Below are 16,987 nucleotides of genomic sequence, written 5' to 3' on the forward strand. Positions count from 1 at the left end.
AGGCAGCTAAACAAGCGATCGGCTGGGAGAGACCAACACAAAGGTTTAAGAAGTCTAAATCGTACTTCCCCTTTCTCAAACGTCAGATCTCCGTTTTTTCCTCTCATGGACGAGATCAGGGATGTGATTGAGGAAGAGTGGGAAAAGACAGAGAAAATGTTCTCTATTAATCGGTTGGGAAAGTTATTCCCTCTCTCATAGCCTGATTCCGCAATGCTGGAGGGTTCTCCAGTGGTCGATGCAGCAGTGGTAAGGTTGGCAAAGAATGTCACATTGCCCCCGGAAGACTCAACTTCTTTTAAGACTCCAGATGGCAGACAACGCCTGTAAACCTGTCATAGCCCTGACATCAGTGTCCAATGCGCTACGCGTCTGGACAGATAATATAGAGTCAGCAGTCCAACAGGACATCCCAGAGGAGGATATAATCAAGGCCTTGGATGAGCTGAAGTTCTCAGCAGACTTTATTGGTGAAGCCGTCATCGATTCAATTCGTTGCTCCGCAAGGGCAATGCTCCACACAGTTATGGCCAAATGGGCTTTGTGGCTGAAACCGTGGGCAGCAGATATCGCCTCCAAACAGAACTGGTGCAAGATACCATTTGATGGTGAAGCCTTGTTTGGGGGAAAAAAACTGGACAAGGACATCTCTCGAGTCACTGGTGGAAAATCAGGCCTGCTACCCCAAGACAGGTGATCTAGGTGCTCCAGGACAATCGCACCTATATTCCAATACTCCAAGAATAAGGATTACCGATAGTCCAGGCAGGGAAAAGGCTTCAGGCATAATTGGGAAAGCACACAGTCCACGTTCCTCAAAACCCGAAGACAGAGACCAATGCCTAACCCACAGGATTCTACTATATCCTTTCGACGCCTGGCCAGCCCAAGCGATTCCTGTGTGGGCCAAGCTAAAACACTTCTCAAAGATCTGGGAGCAAAAGTGCAGGGATTCTTGGGTAGTCTCCACAGTCAAATATGGCCATTTTGGGCCGTTCCTAGACAAACCTCCCAAGGTCCTCTTCTCCCTGACAAGGGTGTCAAGGTTCCCCCCTAAAAAACGGAAGTGCTACAGCAATCTCTTCTCTCCTTGCAGTAACAGCAAGCGGTAGTTCCAGTGCCTCCATCAGAGAGATTTTCGGGTTTTTACTCAACCCTGTTTCCAGTCCCCAAGAGAAATGGAGGGTGGAGACCCGTGATAGACCTAAAAAGTCTAAATCGTTATTTCTTCCTAGTAAGATTCAAAATGGAGTCACTACGAACGATTATTTGTGTAGACCAATCAGGGGGCTGGATGTTGTCAATAGACTTGCAGGACGCTTACCTGCATATACCCAAACTCCCTCCTTTCCAGAAGTATCTGAGATTGGCGGTGGGGCAGGTACATCTCTAATTCCAGAGTCTTCCATTGGGCCTCTGCGCATCGCCAAGAGTCTTCACAAAGACCCCAATTGCCATCATAGCCCCTCTGAGAGAATTGGGGCTTCGGGTATGCCACTACTTGGACGACCTTCTACTGCTGGCAAAAGACTGTGGAACAGGTGGTATCTATCCCAACCCATACACTTGACGACCTTGATGCTCAGGAGTCTGCATTGGTAGATGAAGAAACAGACACTTCTGAAATCACGCCGTTAGGGCATGTCGACTGGATCACAGTTAATACCAATGCCAGTGCAGCAGGTTGGGGAGCACACTGCAACCGGATCTCAGTGCAGCGTAGATGGTCCTTCCATACAACAGGCCTGGTGTCGAATGTCCTGCAGGTCAGAGCGGCCTACCTTGCGTTACTAGCCCTAAGGTTCGAGATTACAGGGAAACCTGTTCTCCTCCGAATGGACAACAGGGCTGCGGTATCCTATGTACACCGGCAAGGGGGGACACGCAGCAGGTCCCTCCTGAAGGAGGTGGAACCCATAATACTCTGGGCAGAAAGGAATCTAAAGGACCTGAGGGCAGTTTATCTGCCCGGCCATCTCAACTTGAGGGCCGACCGCCTTTCCCGCAAGTTTGCGGATGCCAACGAATGGTCTCTACACCCGGAGATTTTCGACTGGATAGTGAACCAGTGGGGTCCCCTCGAGATAGACCTATTTGCAACAGCACTCAATACCAAGCTTCCAAGGTGCATCTCAAGGCTTCCTCAACCCCAAGCGGAGGTATTAGATGCCCTCTCAGCCCCCTGGGCATGCAATCGGGCCTATGCCTTCCCTCCACGGCCTTTCATTCCAAGATTCCTGTCAAGGCTTATGATTATGAAACCTTGACAGTGATAACGGTCCTACTGTACTGGCCAACACGCCCTTGGTTCCCCACAGCAATGTATCTAAGTACCCGACTTCCAGTCAAGGTTCCAATAATACCTCTTCGCCTCTCGCAAGGATGTCACACCCTTCCAGATCCCCGCAGGCTGGATCTTCACATCTGACAGCTGAAAGGGAAAGGTTCCAATCTCTAGGGTGTTCCAACAAAGTGATCGCAACCCCGCTCAAGGCAAGAAAACCATCCACAAACAAAAGTTCAGGGCCTTCATGATTGGCAGAAGCTGTGATCTAGATTCCCCATCATCCTCTCAAATTCTTGAGTTTTTGCAGGCAGGCCTAGACCTAGGTCTTGCACTAGGTACACTAAAAGTACAGGTATCAGCATTTTCATTGGCAAACCAGTAGAAGATGGGCCGAGGACTCATTAATAATACAATTCTTCAAAGCTGTCAAAAAGATCCGACCGCCAACTAAACAATCTTTTCCCACTTGGGACCTTGCTATTATCCTAGAGTCCTTAGCCAGTCCACCTTTTTGCCCCTTCGGAGTCAGCATCGCTTTGGAATCTAGCCTAGAAGCTAGCCTTCCTGATAGCTATAACCTCTGGCAGACGGATTTCAGAGCTCCAAGCTTTAGGAGCAGATCATAATCATATCATATTCTATCCGGACAGAGTAGAACCCAGAACAGTGCGAGGATTTATTCCCAAAGTCGCATCATCCTTAAACATGTCAGAACCTTGGGCACTCCCAACATTTTCAGAACAGGACTCTGGTTCTCTTCATGAGCTAGACATTGCCTCCACTTTGAAATGCTATCTGCAGGCCACAGCATCATTCAGGGATTCCATCAGGCTGTTTATAATTCCCTGGGGCAAACACCAAGGCAAGGAGGCGTCAGCAAGAACGATTGCCTCATGGATCGTTAGACTCATTCACAAGGTGTACAGGACAAAGGGGCTGGAACCCCCTTTGGCGGTCAGGGCGCACTCCACCAGAGCAGTTTCTGCCTTTTGGGCGGCAAGAGCGAATGTGTTAATTGAAACTATTTGTGGGGCAGCGACTTGGTCGTCCCGACATACGTTTCTGAAACATTGCAGGGTGGACCCAGGAGCTCTTGCATCGGTGGAGTTTGGCAGACAGGCAGTCACATCAGCCCTCGCTTCTTCTAAATAATAATTTCTTTAAAATAGACTTCTAAGCATCCCACCCATCTCAGCTAGTTATTTGTCACAGGTATGCTGCCATGGAGGCACCAGGAAAACAGAAAATTGTACCATACTTACCGTAATTTTCTTTTCCTGGTGCCTATCCATGGCAGCATACAATCCCACCCTCGGTATTCTATATTACGGAGAATGCGGGGGCTGTACTAACCTTTTCTTTTATAATATTCACTAGTCCTGAGGGAGGAGCCAAGGCGGAGCTTGTCACAGGTATGCTGCCATGGATAGGCACCAGGAAAAGAAAATTACGGTAAGTATGGTACAATTTTCTGTTTTTAAAACTTGTAAACAAATAATAAAAAAAATTATAAAATGGCTCCAGGACTGCCACTATGAAGGGGTGGTGGAAGGACATTGAGGGGAAGGGATGGTGGGGAGGAAGGGGCAGCAAAATGCACCTTCGCATATGTAGACAAAAATCCTTGCACTGGCCCTGGATTTAATCCTTAACACCTTGTATAAAATAGGGAATTGTATAATATAGGCAACTAAAATGAAAATGCCTGTATGTGTATGCATACATAACTGCAGATCAGCATAGATTGTAATAAAAACAACAAGCAGTCTAACACCCATCCAAAAACATAAAATTACTGTCCTAAGCTGTTTTTTTTCCACCTATTGGATCCAATCTACCCCACTCCTGATAGAATTAACATGTTTTTGTTATCAGCCGCCTTCTATTAGACTTGTTATTAAGTTCATACACAATAAAAATAATAGAAGCACAATGTAAAAGCAAATTGTGAGAAGTGCTGACCTCAGATCATCGTATGCTTCTTCATCGGAGGAGAGCACGGACGCGGAGTTACTGCAGACGCTGCCGATAGAATGACTGGGCTTCAGTTTACCTTCCTTAAGGTGAATCGAAGAATTTTTCTTTTTCTTCTTACCAAACAATTTTCTTAGAGGTTGAAACTTCCCTGTTCTTTTCTTCTCTACAGTGCGGAAGAGAAAAATACATACTGCTATCAATATAACCTGCAATAAGCTATGGCTGCACAATCTCCCAGATCAAGATAGGACAAAGTCAAAGTGCAATTAGTGGAGGTATAAAGAAGCAAGTGTTTACACATGAAAAAAGCAGCAGAAGGAGAATGATAAACACTGATTTCCAAATCACCCCATGCTTAGCACTGCACGGTCAGGGATTCAGGAAAGCCTTGGTATATAAAGTAAAATTTGTTCACTTGAGCAGACAAAGATAATGTAAATGTATGGGATAATTATTGACTGGAGAGTAGGTGCAGTGACTTTTGCTCTGGGGGCCGTGAGATAGCTTCAGATTATTTTAAACTCTCATAGCTGGGGACCATGAGATAGCTTTAGGAACAGTCAAAAGCCTCACAGCTGAGAACCATGGGGAAATCTCTTTGATTTTAGGGTGCTGTACAGTTGCAGGAAGTCAGTCAGGATCTTTTACTCATGAATCCCAAAACAATTATTCCTGCAGACTCATCCTCCTGATAGAGAAGTCCAGGACACAAATTCCGGATAATTCCGGGGTCTCCAGCCCAGCAAAAGCCAAGGCCCAGCAGAACAGCAACTCACTCCAAAAGTGCTTCACTGGCAAGCAGCCCTCTGAAGGTCACAGAACCATCCTTCACGGGGAAAAGAACTAGCTACCTTACTTCAAATCTTTAGTAAATCAAGCCCCTAGTGTACAGTTTTAAACAGACAATTTCTTAGGCCTATAGTGATGTTTTATTTTACAGTCAGCATAGTATAATGCTATTTATCATGCTGGACTTCCAGTTAATGACAATTTTTGGACTGAAGTTAGTAATACTTAGAAAGGTAATTCAGTGGACTAAGATAAAAGATAAAAGGAAGTGTTACTGTTATCTTCTACACAAAGCCTGATAGGACACTTTATTCGTAAATCATTTATAAGCACTTCTCATATTTAAAGTGGAACAAAATGAAAACTTTATATTTTTCATATTGGATATTTTTGGAAGGTATAAAACCAGTGCATTTTTTTTTGCCATTTGTGCCCCATTGTGGAGACTTCTCTTCATTTCATGTCCCATAGCCAAAACAGAAAGTGAGGGGAAATCCCTCCAAAGTAAAGGAATCCCTGGTTGTCACCAGAACTAGTGACCCATTGAAAGATTCCCCCATATTTCTGTTCTAGACAACCCAAAAGGTGGGGTTTTCTTTTACTTTTGATGATGACAGTAAACAGGACATAAAAAGATTGTCAATCTCCTTTATGGGGACACAGACAGTACTAAAAATTGACGTGTTCTAATCCCTTGCCACTCTATCCAAAGTTAAAAAAAAGTTTTGCCTTTAGTTATACTTAAAGCTTCATAATGAGCTAAACAGATGTTTTATGATGCCGCAATAGACACAGAGGTTTGGTGCTTATTTTCTAGAACTTATGTTTTTCATCAATATTATTAGCAGGATAGTACAATTTTCACTGTAATAACCCTTTGTGGCTTTATAATCTTAGTTTAAGAGTTGCATTAGGTCAGTAATTAAGTTCAGAAGTTAGCTTGCAGTTTAAAGACTAAAGAATAATGATGTAAAGTGCTGTGTAAATTGCCTACGCTATATAAATACCTGAAAAAAAGGCGACAGGGAGCTTTATGTAATAATACAAAGTGTAAATGGCTGCCTTACTTGTAAAGCCCAGTGTAGATAAAATACTACAAGTATAGTTCTAAAAGTTTGCTAAGAACCATGAATCAGCTAACAAACCATTACAAAAGTAGTTGGTTAACAAAATGTCTTGTAGGGCTCATTCACACAGCTGGCAGCACTTCCCTACTTTCAGAGAACAGTAACACAGTGGCTGCCAGGCATAAAGGAGGTGCTAATGTTGCCTCCTAAATGCCTTTTATTTGACAGTTGTAGGAACCTGGGGTTTAGTCAGGGAGCTCCTCACCAAATTCCTTATCAGGTGTAGCTACTATAGTTAAATTGATAGAGATCTATTGATTTCTCCCTAACTTTGGCCTTGTTGCAATTTTCTCTTCTACTATTAGGTAGCCGGGTACTTGGTGGTACTAGATATGAGATGGGCAACCAAAGGTCAGGTTATGGGTATGTGGGTGCCCCGGCCAATGCGCAGGGGTTTTCTTTAATCCCTTGGCCTGCTGGGAGAGCCTATATATTCGGGTGAGGCCAGGTGATCTGTAATCTGTACCACCTGGACTGCCGCCTGAGTGGACGGGTGCCGTCTGCCCCAGGCTGCTAGGCTGGAGATAGGGCCTATCCCAGGGGCATCTGGCTGCCAGGCTGTGTAAGGGCCTATCCAGAAGTAAAAGGGCAGCGTAGGGTTGGGAATGCGGCTTGCAGTCCAACCAAAAGTGACAGTTCTCTCGGCCAGGGAACCTGTCAGTGGTCGGAGGTAGAAGGGAAGCTGTCACTCACCACGAAGGGACCAATTTCCTTTACCAGGGACCACAGTGAGTAACTGAAGTGAGTACTAGAACCATATTCTCACCGAAAGGCACAGTGGAGAATCAGGAAACCTCAAGCAGTAATCAAGTCAGGGACCCAACCAGCGAAGGAGAAGCTTGCAGAGCAGCCTTGTGTGTCAAGCCAGGGACCAAGCAGGTTAGCAGGGGTGAAGCTTGAGGAGTATCTGGAGTGCCAAGCTAGGGACCCAGCAGTGAAGCGGGGGTGACACTTGAGGGCATACCACTGCCAACCTTGGAGGAGCTCAAGGGATTCATAGTCAGTGAATCAGTGAGTCTAGTGAGAGACCATGAGCTCAGTATTGAAGAACTACAAGGAGTAGTTGTAGTGGAGCTCAAAGAACTGATACGTTGAGTTAGGAAATGTTAACAGACTGGTACCATAGGAGACACCAATCCTGCACATGCAGAAGTGGTGCCTTGCTGGGTCCTTTCCCAGTACGGCCGTTCTCCTATTGAAGTCTCAGAGTCTGCCAATTGAGTTTGAAACTATCTAAGGGTGTCTTGGCCCTAACCCTCAATGACTTTCACCATCTTTGCACCCACTATGCCTCACAACCCACTACATATTGAAGGATGTCAACTATCTTTGGCCTTGGACCAAAAGAGGTAAAAGACCTTGCTACACAGTCAAATGCAGATTTCGATGTAAATACAAGCGTGTGGCTTGCAGCTGTGCCGTGGCCCCATTCCCTTGAATAGGTTGCTACAGGCAGCAGCACTAATCAGTATCTTAATTCATCAAGGGATTATCATCAAGATGTAAATGTACACATACATACATAAATACCCCTTAATGTATTATAAAACATTTATAAACATGTGGATTTCCATCCTAATGCAAGTTTTACCAGGTTTTATATACAATAATCCTCCACTTATGAAAAAATGGTTGCTAAAAACTAAAAGTGATAGGAATTATTAAAAGGAAAACTGCTATGCTAGCTGCATGACTTTTATGCTGACCTTCTGGCATCAACACTAACAAGCATGCAAATAATCAATTCCAATATTACTTCACTTCCAGATTTGCATGATTATCCTAGCTAAGTGATTCAGAAAGTGGTGAAGCCATGGGGCTGCCATAGCATGTAGGCACCATGTTTTTAGCTGCCTGCTGGAGATCAGCAGTGGCATTTCTTTCATAAAGCTAGCCTCAATGTTCTCAAGGCTGACAAGAGAAAATCAATTGATTCCCCCATCCAAGCCAACGGCGTAGATAAAGGAATTTCCACTGCCAGCCAACAAATTTGCATTTTACATTTTAAATGTAATTTTGAATTGACTTTTGATGGGCCAGGCTGTGCTTGAAGGGCCACTCATGGCTCAAGTTTTGGACAATTCAGCAGGAATCAGGCAAAATTCAAGCTGTGTCTGGTCAGCTTAACAGCTTTTCTCCTTTAAAGCAGCACAGTATTATACAGGTAGAGTAACATGGCTTAGGGGCGGTATATTACATTCCTTATAACATTACTGATAAACTCAAAGAACACCAGAAATTAGCAGAAAACTCCAATAGTATTTTTATAAAATTCATCAGGTCTCACTTGATTTTTGCATATCTTCGAACCTTAAAGAATGTTGATGTTGATAGGCAACACAACAGGAGAAGAGTTGAAATATTGTCAGAATTGCTGTCATCAGTGATAAATACCAATAATGACATATAAATATAAATAGGATAATATCTCGTTAAAATGTAACTTACCTTAATTCATAAAATCAAACCTGCAATAGCTCCAACATTCCCCACTGGCAGGAAACCTCATTGAACTGTCTGTGCGGGGCCAGCTGTTTATATAACATTCTGTATTTGTCTGCTCTTCCTGATTATTCTTTAACCTAAACTGTTTTCCACACTTGAGAAGTCATTTTATATTCATCTGAATGGCAGCAATCCAAATTCTCTGTATTTACCGTACACATAACCCTTATTTTTTCCCTTTCTGAATAAGATCATTTGAGAACATAATTCAACATCTAACACAATCTAGGAGACAATAAAACAGCAAAAAGATGTACCAAATGCACACAAAATGCAGTTATGACGGTGGCTGTACAGAAAATGCTTTATTGGATTTTAACTGGAATATAATACAAGTTAAACCAGCACAACACATGCAAATGGAACCTAAATGAATCTTAGCATAGACCAGGCTCTTCCCAAATATCTCTTTATTGATAACATAGCGCTGTTCTTTCCTCCTATTTACTGGACTGTGTATACAAATTTCCAGCCACTAATTCAACTTACATCTTAATATGTACTTGTCCTTACAGAACCTCTGAGCTAGTTATGAAATTGGGGTTCAGGATGGATAAGGGTTCAAGGACCCACAGAACTAATGCAGCCGTTTGCCCACCTGAATTCTCAGATAGATTTACATCACTGATCATTATTGATTGATTTACAGAGCACAGTAAAAACATTGGTGTTTTTATTGTAATGTAATTAACTAGGTTAAAGGGATTGTAAAGTAAATTTTTATTTTTTTTTTAAATAACAAACATGTTATACTTACCTCCACGGTGCAGCTCGTTCTGCACAGAGTGACCCCGAACCTGCTCTTATGGGGTCCCTCGGCAGCTGTCTCTGCTTCCTGCCGCAGGTACTTCTCACGTTCATGCGAGCTCCCTCGCATGGTGAGAAGCACCTGCGGGCGCGCTCCCATGATACAGCCGGCGGCTATAGCTGCTCGCTGTATCACACGGCACCGCCCCACCCCCGGTGCGCTGTGTCATTGGATGTGATTGACAGCAGCGCGAGCCAATGGCTGCGCTGCTTTCAATCCATCCACTGCAGCCAATCAGCGGCCAGGCTGAGCGGCGAAGAGGACGTCGGGGGTGAGCACGGGACTTTCGAGGTGTCAGGTAAGTAAAACTGGGGGCACCGGCAGTGTGAGATGTTTTTTCACCTTAATGCATAGAATGCATTAAGGTGAAAAAACATTTACCTTTACAACCCCTTTAATACCCCCTTCATGACCAGGCCATTTTTTGCTATTCAGCACTGCACTAATTTCACTGGCAATTGTGGGACCATGCAACACTGTATGCAAACAAAATGTATATAATTGTTTTCACACAAACAGAGCTTTATTTTGGTGGTATTTGATTACCACTGGGTTTTTAAATATATAAACAAAAAAAAAGACTGAAAATGTTGAAAACAAAAACAGACATTTTTCACTTTTTGTTCTAAAATATATCCAATAAAAAAATAAAAATAAAAAAATGTCTTCATAACTTTATATTAGACCAAATGTATCTACAGACTATGGAATTTACGCAGCTATAGATGCTATAATGTAATGGCCGTAAACAGTGGAACTGTGATAGGGTGGTGGGGAATCCGGTGCTAACAGACACTGGCTCACTGACATTGATGTCGCTAGTGACACTACTAATACAGTGATCAGTACACTGACGCTGTACTAATGACACTGGCTGGGAAGGGGATAATACCTAGGGGGTTCACTGTGTGCCTAACAATGTGTAATGTGTGCAGCTTTTACTTTCTGATCTGGCTGTTTTTTTTCTCTGATTTTCAGGGAGAATAAACAGCCAGATTGCTGCTCCCTGTACAGAGAGTTCTGTGTTTTTGTAGACACAGAACATTGTGATTGGACACAGCTGATAAGCAAGTTTCAGCCAAAATCATTGGCTGAAATCTGCTGCCAAACTCGTGTTGTGTCCAATCACCCGGAAAAAGGCTGGTCATGTTGTACAAGACTGTGTCTGTACCTTGCCCTCCGCTTGCAGTATATTTACTGTCAGCGGTCAGCAGGTGGTTAAATTACTTTTTATATGGTGTGTGTTTATTTCCATTTAACTAGTTGGGAATGGATAAGGGGTACTAATGTACCCCTGTACTTATTCAAAGAGCTTTCTCTCAAAGAATAGATTCAACCTCACCACCTCCCCACCCAGGGAAGAGTGTGCCACATCAAATGGTAGATGCGGCCAAACTGAACTAAAGCCTCATACACACGATAGGACTTTGTACAAACTTTCCCTTGGATTTTTGTACAAAGGGCGTCGGCCCTGAACTTGTATTGCATACACACAGCAGGACTTTTTCAGCCAACTTTCACCAAATCATGTGGTTTTTGCTGCTCTTTACCGCCACCTTTGGTCAACTTCTGTATTGTTGTCTGATCTTTTGCATTGGTTCTGAGCATGCCTGTTTGTACTTTGTACAAAAGTCCTATGGTTTTCTGTACACACGATCAGACTTTGCTCCATAGGACTTTTGTTGCCAGAAAGTTTGTCCGTTCGCACAGCCAACAAAAGTCCGATGAAAACCAAAAAAGTTTGTCCGATGGAGCGTACACACGGTCGGATGTTGCTCCAAAACAGCTAATTTGCATGTTTGTTGTCAAAAAGTCTGATCGTGTGTATGGGCCTTTACAGTGTGAGGGTCTTATAGCAGTGCACAGAGGTTTACCAAAACCATGTAGTGCAAGGGCCTGTCTGATTGCATACAAATTGAAACACCTAAGGTTTGACCTCATATTATATAGTTTTGGTAAATCTGAAGGAAAAACTCAGCAGAAAAACGGATAGTGTGTATGGGGCTTTAGGCTCTAATTATGTGCTTAAAAAAAAAAAAAGAAAAAAAGAAACCCCATAGAAATCCATGAATCCGGCATCCTGGATGTAAATTAGGGGCCGGACGAGTGGATTAGGGGGACAGCGCCCCTGTGCCCCTAATGCACGGGCCGCCACTGATGCAACCCATACAAGCACATTATGAAATACTTACTTTAGAATGAAGCCCTCCAGCAGTGCGCTGTCACTGCTGGCAGAGCTTCTATCTTCCCTGGTCTTCCTTCCGGGTTCGCAGGCTCCGGCAGCTTGAATGGCCGAGCCATGATGATGTCACTCCCGAGCATGTGTGCGGGAGGCATGGCCATGGCACAATGCTCTGAAGGAACGACATGGATGCTGGCTGCCAAAAGACCAAATATCTCCTAAATGGTGCACATTTAGCAGATATTCATTTTACCTACAGGTAAGCCTTTTTATAGGCTTGTGCCGCATACACACGTATCAGACTATCCGGCGGACTTAGTCTGGCGGACAAACCGCCGGACTGTCCACCGGACTTTCCGAACGAGCTACCTGCCCACATACGGTACTATCCGCCGTACTTTTGAAATGAACGGACTCGCCCACACACACGGAGGAAAGTCCGTTCATTTTAAAACGCGGCTTCAGGTAGCCGGGACCAGCGACGCCTCCCTTTCCTGACCGGCCGGGTAGCGTGCTCGGATAAGGGTCTGATATGGACCTAGAGGGGGACCCCCATGCTGTTTTTTCAGAGTAGGGCTTCCCCTTTAACTCCATACCAGGTGACGGGCAAGCGACACCTCCTTCGCTGGTCCCGGTTACCTGGAGCTGCGCTCAAAATGAGCGGACTTTTCCGGGCGGGAAAAGTCAGTTAATTTCAAAAGTACGGCGGACTAGCCCACATACGGCCATATTGTCCGCTGAAATGCGAGTCCGGCGGACATATTTAGGTGCAAAACTATTTTCTTAGTCCGCCAGACTTTTGGGTAAAAAAAAGTCCGCCGGAGCCCACACACAGGCGTATTGTCCGGCGGACTCAAGTCCACCGGATTGTTTGATCGTGTGTACGCGGCTTTACCTGTAGGTAAAAAATAACAGAGAAGACTTTACTACTGCTATAAGGAGAGCATGTCTTGTTCTGCAGGTGTAGAGATTATCTACTCCTTATTGAAAAACCTAAACATCTTAGGTTTTGCAACTGCTCAGGATAGCTTTCATGTTTGTTAACCAAACATAACCATGAGACCAAATATAACATAAGTCACACACCAGAGCTCAAAGAGGCCTAAATGACCAGGCAGGAGCAGAGCCTCCTTTTGGATTTCTACAGGAAAACAGTCATGGAGCTCTGTGATAGCTGGGAGAGCTCAGGAAGCTTTCCACCCACAGGATTCCACAGGAATCCAGGCAGGATCAACAGGTGTTTTTTTCATTTACAGGCATACCCCACTTTTAAGTACACAATGGGGTTTATTTACTAAAGCTGCAAAGTGCAAAATCAGGCTCCCTTCTGCATAGAAACCAATGAGCTGCCAGGTTTTATTACCAAAGCTTAATTGAACAAGCTGGGGTTAGAAGCTCCTTGGTTTCTATACAGAAGTGAGCCTGATTTTGCACTTTCCAGCTTTAATAAATAAACTCCATTGTGTACTTAAAAGTGGGGTATGCCTGTTTTATTCAACAGATATATAACACTTTCACTGGTTTATTTAAAAAACCAAAAGGAAGCAAATAGGATTCCTTGTTAGGATTTATGTTAAAACAGTCAACTCTAGTCCTTTTGCTGGAGCTATTTATATGTCAAAATACAGTACAGTAAAACCTTGGTTTGAGGGTAATTTGGTTTGAGAGCGTTTTGCAAGACAAGCAAAATGTTAAAATAAATTTTGACTTGATATACAATAGTATAAGCCCTTGTACACACGTTCGGACATTCCAACAACAAAATCCGTTGGATTTTGTCCAACAGATTTTGTCCAAAACCGGTGTTGCATACACACGGTCAGACAAAGTTGTCAGAAAATCCGATCGTACGTAACGTGATGACGTAATTTAGTTACGACGGGACTACGTTCAGGCTAGTAGCCAATAGCTTTGGTCTAGGAATTTGATCTGAGCATGCGTGGCTCTTTGTCCGATTGGAATTCTCTACACACAATCGGACAAAGTCCGATCGGATCATGTTATTGGAATGTTTTATAGCCCAGCTCTAAAACTTTGTCCGTCGGATATTCCAACGGAAACAGTCCGATGGAGCGCACACACAGTCGGATTATAAGACAACACGGTCCGATCGGACATTTTCCGTCGGAATGTCCGACCGTGTGTACAAGGGCTAAGAGTAGCGTCATGTGACAACTGAGTATAAAACAGAACAGAGTCGCCTCTAAGTGTGGCAATATGGTTACATTTAATGAAGGTACAACATTTAGCAATTCACATGGTTGATGATTTAAAGAGGCACATCTAAGTATGCAGGCACCGGGGTAAAGCTGTCCACATAGACAATCCTCCGCACCGCCATGGACAGCATCCATTTCACACTGTGCTCAAGCCTCGCTTTCAGATCGCTGTACTGCAGGGTAGTCTTACCGGTCACGATTGCAGACTGACAGCTATGAGAGCCGACGGTGCGGAGGATGGTCTATGTCAGGAATCTCCAAACTACGGCCCTACGGAACTACACATCCCATGAGGCATTGTAAAACTCTGACATTCAGAGATATGACTAGGCATAATGGGAACTGTAGTTCCTGAACAACTGGAGGGCCATAGTTTGGAGACCACTGGTCTATGTGGACAGCTTTACCCCGGATGCCTGCATACTTAGATGTGCCTCTTTTAACCATCAACCATGTGAGTTCCTACAGTAAATGTTGTACCTTCATTAAATGTAACCATATTACTACACTTAGAGGCGCCTCTCTTCTCTTTTATACTCTGCAGCCCTTGCTGCATTTTGCTTTTAATCCCCTTGTGGAGGCTTCCATTTGTAGATGGACGTTTTATGGTTACACAACCTATTACATTGCTATAATTTTTTTATATGGTCTAAAAACTGAAGGACTTATGAATAAATTGTTGTGGAACAAAGCATTTGAGTTTCCATCATTTCTTATGGGGAAATTCACTTTGATATACAAGTGCTTTGGATTACAAGCATGTTTCTGGAATGAATTATGCTCGCAATCCAAGGTTTTACTGTATATATGTTTTGCTCACAAGGAAAATATAATTCAGAATGTTAGCCAAGGATCACATGTTAATGATGCAATTGACAGCTATGGGCAAAACAATTTTTGAATCTGTATAACCACAACATCTCTTGTCAAAAAAACGATGATTGATGCTCTCAATTATATTTTTAATAAGTGTTGTCAGAAACAATTAGTGGGGAGGAAATTTTAAATTATGTTGGGAACTTTGGCCATTTAGTTTACAAGTGTTGTTTGTGCCTAAAATCTGACAGTTATACATTGTAATAGATAATGTATGAATCAGTGCTGCGTTAAAACTAGTTACGTATAGAGAATTCTCTCTACTCATAGAATCACTAGAAAATGAAACAAAATTACAACTACAGGTATTGCAATTGCAGAAATATGTTTATAAACTCTATAACTAAAAAAGGTGAAATAAACAGTGCACTATAATATCTGAATAGTGAAAAGTCCAAAATATCCAGAACTCCAACCCTCCAGTCAGCTTCAGCCAACATGTATTACCAGCATGACTCCATGGGAGTAGCTTCAGTAATTATCCAGCAGAAAGAGACTCCAAGTGATAAGGCTCAAAGAAGCAGAAAAAGGACCACAGTGTTAACTGCTTAAAAAATTTTTTATTAAAAAGTAATAAAAGTGCACTCACATTTAAAACAAGGAGAAACTGCTGAATTACAGGCAGAGCTGTTGTCGAGAAGTACAGAGCCATGCCCCTATGCAGTGCTGCAGTCCTTCCAGGTTGCATTCAGCCAATTCACTCTAGAATCACCAAGCTCCACCCAAAATGTGTCGTCAGGTATTATGTCATCAGGGGCATACACAACGAAACGTGCACCATTACAGAGTTTTGGCTATTTTGGACTTGACATATGGCACAGACTTTTGATTTTGTACCAGTTAGATATTATAGTGAGTTCATTGAGTTTAAGACATTATAGTGAGTTCATTGAGTCTATCATTGAGTTTATAAACATATTTGCTGTGTTTGTGTTAGTACTGACACATTTATATCTATTTGTGATTGCAATATTTACACTTTTTTTTCCCATTTCTGGTGTTTCTAGGTATTAAATTGAGAATTCACTAAGTGATTTGAGCGCAGCACTGATTTAGAAGCGTAATTTTGGTCACATTGTGCATGCAACTTTTTAATCTTTGGGCTGTTGTGCAAAATTATTTATTCATAAAATATAATAGCAGTTTATGATGATGTCATATGTCCTAATGCTTCCATCAACTTGGGCATGTTTCCCTTATCACAACTTGCACCTTAAAGTGAGACTGGCCCAGACTATACACACTAAAGTATTTACATATTCAAAGCAAGAAGTAAAAGCATTTTAAAACACCTTTTCTATAGGCATTAGACATGTGCAAAAGGAAAAAAATTGTTTTGTTTCGTTTTAATTTGTTAATTCATTAATTTCGTTTAGTTATATTCGTTAACTTCCTTAAATTCGTTTTCGGATTTCGTTTAGTTTTCTACCGAATTCGAAAAATCAGCCACATTCGAAAATATTTCAACCAAATTCGAAAATATTTCTACCGGATTCGAAATGATTTCAACATGATTCGAAATGATTTCAACCGCATTCGAAATGATTTCAACATGATTCGAAATGATTTCAACCGCATTCGAAATGATTTCAACATGATTCGATATTATTTCAACCGCATTCGAAATGATTTCAACATGATTCGAAATAATTTCAACCGCATTCGAAATTATTTCAACATGATTTCATATTATTTCAACCGCATTCGAAATGATTTCAACATGATTCGATATTATTTCAACCGCATTCGAAATTATTTCAACATGATTCGATATTATTTCAACCGCATTTGAAATGATTTCAACATGATTCGAAATTATTTCAACCGCATTCGAAAATATTTTGTGACCCGACTTTAGGGCCATGTATGTCGGGGTCACTTGGTGCTAGAAACTCCAAATTTGGATATGTTGTATTGCTAGTACTATTGTGTTTGCATACCAAATTTGGGGTTTCTAGCTATAAGTGACCCTGAGATATGTGGCCCCAAAATCGGGAGTCGCAAAATGTAATTCTCTGCTGCAGAAAAGTGCTTGACATTTTGTGACCCGAATTTGGGGCCAAGTATCTCGGGATCACTTGGTGCTAGAAACTCCAAATTTGGAAATGTTGTAGTGCTAGTTCTATTGTGTTTGTACACCAACTTTGGGGTTTCTAGCTATAAGTTACCCCGAGATATGTGACCCTAAATTCGGGTCGCAAAATGTCATTCTCTGCT

The 16,987-nt window shown here is 42.6% G+C and overlaps 1 protein-coding gene across 3 annotated transcripts in view; it reads right to left on the minus strand.

Annotated features, from left to right (window-relative positions):
* Positions 1-16,987, minus strand: part of CRACD (capping protein inhibiting regulator of actin dynamics) — a 240,215-nt gene that overhangs the window by 81,914 nt on the left and 141,314 nt on the right. For all 3 annotated transcript variants that reach the window (XM_077477445.1, XM_077477446.1, XM_077477448.1), the window contains exon 3: positions 4,250-4,427. The gene's annotated coding sequence lies outside the window, so the exon portion shown is untranslated. The remainder of the gene's footprint in view (positions 1-4,249; positions 4,428-16,987) is intronic.

The sequence above is a fragment of the Lithobates pipiens genome, unplaced genomic scaffold (genome assembly GCF_037356315.1).
Source record: "Lithobates pipiens isolate NorthernLeopardFrog02 unplaced genomic scaffold, aLitPip1_a1.2 Scaffold_13, whole genome shotgun sequence".
In the NCBI taxonomy this organism is placed as follows: domain Eukaryota; kingdom Metazoa; phylum Chordata; class Amphibia; order Anura; family Ranidae; genus Lithobates; species Lithobates pipiens.